Below are 6,920 nucleotides of genomic sequence, written 5' to 3'. Positions count from 1 at the left end.
TAAAATTATTAAACTAGTATCTGCAAGCTCAGTTGTAGGCAGATGCTTATCCAAGGCACTAATGTCGATAGATGACTCCCAACTTCTTGTAGAGTAGTTGTAGTAGCAACATCACCATTAAGCCCAACAACTGAGTGACGAAAAAAATTTATAAATGGAGGGGTTGCTCGCTATAAACATTGAGCAAGTGAACTACTTTTCCAAGATCGGTTAAGTACCATTCGCCTATTTAGTCTTAGTCTATTACAACTATCTGTATCATGGATTATTGCCATTTCATTCGGCTTTTTCACTCCTATGACTTCCACCTTTAAATTTCTTTGACAATTCCATGTGTATAGAACACATCTTCACCATCCTTTTCTTGTGCATGATCTCAAATGGTTAGAGGACCACATGGTTTTTGCACAAGTATATGAGAAAATTTATGGAAGTTTTAATTTTTAAGACCACAAGGAACGGGTATAAAAAAAATTACTAGTGTAATTTAATGAACTAACTCTTCAATTTCAGAAATAACAAAAATTACTAGTGTAAGAGTCTAAGAAGTCTGAAAAGGGAGAGGAACAATGATGTGGCATCTACCTAGTGTTAAGTACATTGTATAAATGGTTAAAATAATATGGGAAAGTGATTGCACTGAAGCCCAAAGACCAAACGTAGAAGACTCTTAGTCTTCTACCTTTAGTGCCTCACCTGATCATTGAATCTAGACCGCAAACTTTTCTTTTGAAAGAAGCTGAAAGTGTATTTGTAGCTTGAGAGGCAAAGCGCCACATAACAAAGCTTCATATACTCTCACATGAAGTCTATGCTTATGTGTGTGTGTGTGTGTGTGTCTATACATATTGATTAGTTATGTATGGTTTAAGCATGAATTATAAATAAATTAAATAATATATTTAAGTAATATAATTAAAATTAAATAATAAAATATGCTACAAATTTGGCTGTAATAAAAAGATGACGTTTGTTTACTGTTTACTTACTAATTAAACCACACTAAAATGATTGTATATAATCATAAATGAGTTATGTACAATTGTATATTGCACATAATATGGGCACATGTCATTTTTTTTTATTGTTAATTATAGTCTTAAACTACAATCAAGTTTGTAGATAGTCAAACTATATCCATAAAATATATAGTAAAAAAAGCCTTGGTAACAGAGATTCACATAAAGATATGACATCCAAACAAAGAGTTTGGGAATAAATAAAAACCTAACACTTACATAAAACACTATTAGTGTTATTTTATATTATATTTGTATCCCACATTATATTTACAGAAAAAAACCCTAATACTTAGAACAATTTTCCAATAATACAAATTCTCACATAGTATTATATTGCTAAAAAATTAATCATTCTTTGGACCAAAAATTTGTCTTGTCACTGTAAGCCATATAGCAAATAAGATATTACTTTAATAAAAGTTATACATTTTTTTCCACTCAAAATTAAAACTCAGCCACATATACAAAGAAGTTACTTTGTAGAATTTGTCAATAGGTGTATATTAAATTGAGGGTATGTAACCTATAAAGAAAATGTAGTAACAAATAAATAGAAATATTGGAGGGCTTTTGAATCTTCCATCCTGTGGGGGGTAAGATTTATAAGACAAACGAATGGGCCGTGGGCTTGATCGGTTGGTACTAGTTTGTTTTTGTCATTTGGGCTCCTAAGCCCATGAGTCAGCCCATACTACAGACATTCGAGGAACCGTCGGAGGATGAATGTCTCCTCGGATGGGCCCGACGAGCACCCTGGGATTTGCCAAGGAGATTAAAGGCAGAGTTCTGGAAGAACTATTGGGTAAAAGGGGGATTCAAGTACCCTCTAGAGGCAACGGTGTGATGAAAATATTTGAGAAAAAGGCTGCTACCTCCACATTAAAGACCCTGCACCTACCTCTCTGGCCGTATTAATGGGAAAATGACCCCTGAACAGTGGAATTGAACTTTTCTGCCAACTATTTAAAGACTTCAAAAAGGTGGTGAAAGGAGAGGCACAAAGAAGAAGATTTGGGTGACACGTTGATGTAAGGGGAAAGAAGAAGAATATTTAAGAAGAGAAAGGGAAAAAAGAAAGGGGATCTATCCATTAAAAAAAGAAAAAGAAAAAGGAACTAAGAACTGTAATTTTTAGCATAAAAGACAAGCAATATGCAAATCGTCCTCGGCTCACGTCCGAGGAGGGTCCCTTGTCATATTTTGTTTATCATTTGTAAAGACTGTGGCATTCTAGCCTGCTTATCAAGTTTCCAGTACCCCTAAACTAGATTTCAAATCCACACTATACAAATCTTATTGTTTAAGGATCATTAGGCCTGAGCCCACGTCTATCTTTGGGTCTAGGTGCAATTGTGCACTTACACATCCCATTACAAATTAACCAAAAATAATGATAATAAAAGAGAGGAAGAAAACAAAAATAGTATTTATTCTGAGTACTTGAGGAACGTACTTGAGCAATAAATAAGACTATAAAAGATTACAAACTAAATTCTATAGTTACGAAAGTAAAAAATTAAACATTGAAATTTCAAAATATAATAAATTAAGTCCCTAGCTGATTTTAGACTCCAAAACACAATGCAGTTCCCCTTTGAAAGGTTTAATAAGCGTATAAACCACCTATGAACGTTCAGACTCTCAATTTAAACTTAACTGATACAAGCTTATAATACTCAAACAATAAATGTGCGGAATGATAAGTACAAACAATAAACAACTCTAAACCATAATTAATCACAATACAACAACAATTAATATGTAAGAGTAAGGGAAGAGAGATGCAAACACAAAGATAACACGACAATGTGTTATCGAAGAGGAAACCGAAGTACTCGACAAAAAACCTCTCCACCGCCCTCCAAGCAGTCAAATAATCCACTAGAGAATGAAGTTGGGATACATGAATAATAATAGACCCTCCAAGCCTAATCTACCCAGTGTACCTAAGCCCTCCAAGCTTCTTGCTCCAACAAGGTTACGCCGAACCTTATCTTCTCTAGCTTACCGAATCTCACAATAAGCCCATTGCATCAACCAAATGAAATTGGTCATTTCTGAACTGCTTCCCAAGCACCAAAATACCTCCTCATTGATATGGGTATGGTGAGATAAGGATTTGGAAAATGAACCTCTCAAGAGTATGTCAATGGAGCAGGTGAGAGTAGAGGAATTTGGAGAATCAAAGGATTAAGATTGTGAATGAGTCAATCTTGCTTTTCTCTAGGGTTTTTCTCTCAAAATTCTCTCTGGAAGCTCTCTACATTTCGTGAGTATAAATGTATTTATAGTAGGATACGTGAGGAATGTGAAAATGCATTTTTTCATCCAAACAGGGCATTTTGGCGACTCGACCTATCGACTGGAACTAGTCATGAGTCTAAGTCATGAGATAACTGCCAGGCCAGATTGTACTTTTTGTCCTGTAGTTTTCTAGCTGTTGTGACTCTTCAGTTTCTTGCATGCTTCACACGTGTGTCACTTTGGCGACTTGCCAGTCGCAAGCCAGTCGCGAGACTCCTTTAAGTGCACACATCTTGAGTTTTCTTCACGCCCTCTCACACTACTCTTACATAATTCTCACCTAAATACAAGGTATCTAATTGCTAAAATACAAGCAAATTTGGCCGGAAATAAAGCCAACACATGATTGAATAAATTCAACCTTACACCCTTAAATGGAGTGATGCTTAATTTGTTACTTTTTAAAATAACCACAAGATTTAATTCACTAACTTTTTATATTATAGGATTTAATTTGTTAGGTTTCAAAACATCAAGATTTAATTTGTTACTTTTTAACTGTATAAAGTTTAATTTGTTACACCCCTTAAATTACATAATAAAATAAAAGTTTTAATCTATATACCAGCAGATGAAGCATCTCCCGCAGCCAAACTGTAAGTGTTCACATAAATAAATGTTGCACCACTTAGACTGTTGTTGAGGTCATCAACGAGTAATTTAAGCCTGTTGTTAAAGATTTGGACTGCATTGTTGATGATATCTACACACGATTAGCCATTTGTGCCATACCTAGCCATTTCAAATGGAGTACAGCCTAATTGACCCAACCCAAAAAGTGCTACCTTTGCTCCAAGTCTGTACAAAGCCTGGCTTCAAGAAAGAGGCAAATTATATGAAACCCCAACAGTTTTTCACCTTAAAATAAATAGGCTAGAATCCTTGAAATCAAATGATAATATATAGACATAACAATTTTCATAATCTTGTTCCCAAATGTTGAGATGAAATATTGTAATTGATTCTAAAAAAGGTGCTATCAATGCATGTGAAAATGATATTATTCCAATCATTTTGTCACATCAACTGTTATGAAAATTACTAGTAACTCTTAAATAAAACTTATTTGTCTCAATTTTAGTATTCTACTTTATACTCTAGCAATTACAATAGTTCATGTATTTTCCATTTTAAACTAACTGACTCACTCACTCTCTCTCTCTCTCTCTCTCTCTCTCTCTCTCTCTCTCTCTATATATATATATATATATATATATATATATATATATAATTAATGTGTGAGAGGCTGCGATTAGTAAAGTGTAAAATCGTTACTTTAAAAGCGGGATAAAAAATTTGTATTTGATAATATAAATCATACAAAATCAGTCAAGGAAAGCACCTAACCCTCAATTGTTGAGAATATTGATTAACAAGAACTGTAGCATATTGATCTGGGGTGTGGCGGTGACTTGTTTGGGTAAAACTCTGGCATGAAGTAGTTGTTCGTGAAATCATTGTTGCCCATTCCGACTGAGTATATGCACTTGCTTAGGTAATTTGCGGTTGCGTTGCTGTCTCCGAATATAGCAGCAATTCGTGAGACTGTAGTAAGGTGATTTCCTAACTGTGCATCCATGCGAATCCGAGCACCCTGTATGTGAGATATAACAAATGTATTATGGTACACAAAGCTTTTTTTTTTTTTACATCCTCATCCCTTGTTTTATTTAATGGTTGTCATAGTTGACATTAGGTCAGGAATAAAAATCATCTATCTCATGAGTGTTTCACGTTATACTTTATCAATGATAGTATGCTATACGTTCTCCTTTCTTTCCCCTCATTAAAAAAAACAAAAACACGTGACATACTGCAGTTGGTGGAATATAGAGCAAAACATTAAAGATGTAATTTAGTATAGGACTCTACAAGTTGAAAAAAATTAAGTACTAAGTAGTCATGCTTCCAAAAATTAAGTACCCATTATAATTAAGAGCTAGCTATATATATATATATTATATATGAAGCAACTTTGAGAGGCAAGTGGGGTAGGTATGTTACCATTTGTTGTCCAGATGCACTGTGAATTCCAGCTGCAGCGGATGCATAATTAATTCCTTTGAGTATGTCTAGGCCACTTGGAGTTGCAAAGGACGGAATATAATTTTCAAATCCAAGAAGTTCAGCTATAAGAAGAAAGGCTGAAAGGTCACATTTAGGCTTTATAGCTGTCAATTAATCAGCTGTCAATTTTGTGTAAAGTAGCTCCTGCTTTTTAGGCTTAAAAAATCGACCATGAAGCAGCAAGTCGAGTCAAACCGTCTGATTGATTTTCATGGGTTCATGCACACCCAGACATCCTAAAAATCGTTGAAACTTTTTGTGTCTAAAGGTGGCAACGCTCCTCATCATATTTGAACAAACTATAGGATTCCTATAACAACATATAGTTGTGGACTCCAGTTAACTTAACCGGAAAAAGTTTATTATCAAAGAAAATATTGATCACATCTCGCCTATCTATCAATTAAATAATAATAACAACAAAAGCAACATCAGCATACGCTTAAGAGTAGTAATAGGTTCATCATTAATTAGGGTAACAACAACATGATTTGTTATTAGTTATATATTATTTTTTATTCCATTCCATTTTTTGTATTTCTTAAAATACCAACTCCTTTCTCATGTAAGCATCATATTCATAATTCATGTACTAAATATGTCCTTCGTTTTGTGTAGTGTTACACTGTTACTAACTCGAGTTAAAATCTCTCCTATTCACATGTTAGAAAACTTGAAAGTCAGCTATCAACTAATTAAAGAAAAATAAAGAATAAAAGAACTTCAATATAGCACTCAGAAATAATAAAATTAATCATTAAAAGAAAGAGACCTATGATATCAGCCATGGTTCGGCCATTGCAAAACCTTCCTGTTGGCCCATAGGGAAAATCATTTCCATATGGTGAGAAATTAGCTTTAGCCCTTGTTGCAAGGCCATTATTGTTTCCATTATCAACTAGTGAGTCTCCAAATATAAGGTAGGAAGGTACTTGCTGCTCTCCATGAACTGGAGATTGCACGTATTTTAACAATAAAATACATGTCACATGCCATATCTTAAGCCCCCTTTCCATTGACAAAGAAAACTACAATGGAAAAGCAAATGAGATAGGGAAAGAGAAAAGGTAGGAGAAGATGAAGCAAGATAGGAGAAATGAACCAAAGGCTTTTGTATTATGAATTGGAAGCCAAGGATGAATACGTATTTAAGAGGAGGAAATAAAATAGGCCAATGAACAAGTTGGAATAATATATTAGAAAGAATGGTGATAGAATGACAAACGTATAATATATGTACATGTACATATAAATGTATGCATTTTTTTGATAAAAGATATATTGTTTGTATATTACATTCAAAACTCAAATTACGTTGAAAAATTACATGTTTTCTATTTCGAAATATAATTAAAAAAAAATACCAGCTGAGTAATAAGGCTTTTAGTATTTTCCATTTTATACGTGTACAACTGATATTATGAATTTAATAATATATAAGAAACAAAAAATTGTATGATTTTTTCTGTTAATTTGCTTGAGATTACTACTCAAAGTTGATATCAACTTATTTAATTAATACCAGAA

The 6,920-nt window shown here is 33.5% G+C and overlaps 1 pseudogene; it reads right to left on the bottom strand.

The window, feature by feature from the left end:
- Positions 1 to 3,883: 3,883 nt before the first annotated feature.
- Positions 3,884 to 6,409, bottom strand: LOC142635888 (GDSL esterase/lipase At1g29660-like; annotated as a pseudogene).
- Between the last annotated feature and the right edge of the window lie 511 nt (positions 6,410 to 6,920).

The sequence above is a fragment of the Castanea sativa genome, chromosome 5 (genome assembly GCF_040712315.1).
Source record: "Castanea sativa cultivar Marrone di Chiusa Pesio chromosome 5, ASM4071231v1".
Taxonomy (NCBI): domain Eukaryota; kingdom Viridiplantae; phylum Streptophyta; class Magnoliopsida; order Fagales; family Fagaceae; genus Castanea; species Castanea sativa.
The sequence above is the reverse complement of the archived record's forward strand: the minus strand, read 5'-3'. Positions and strand labels throughout refer to the sequence as shown.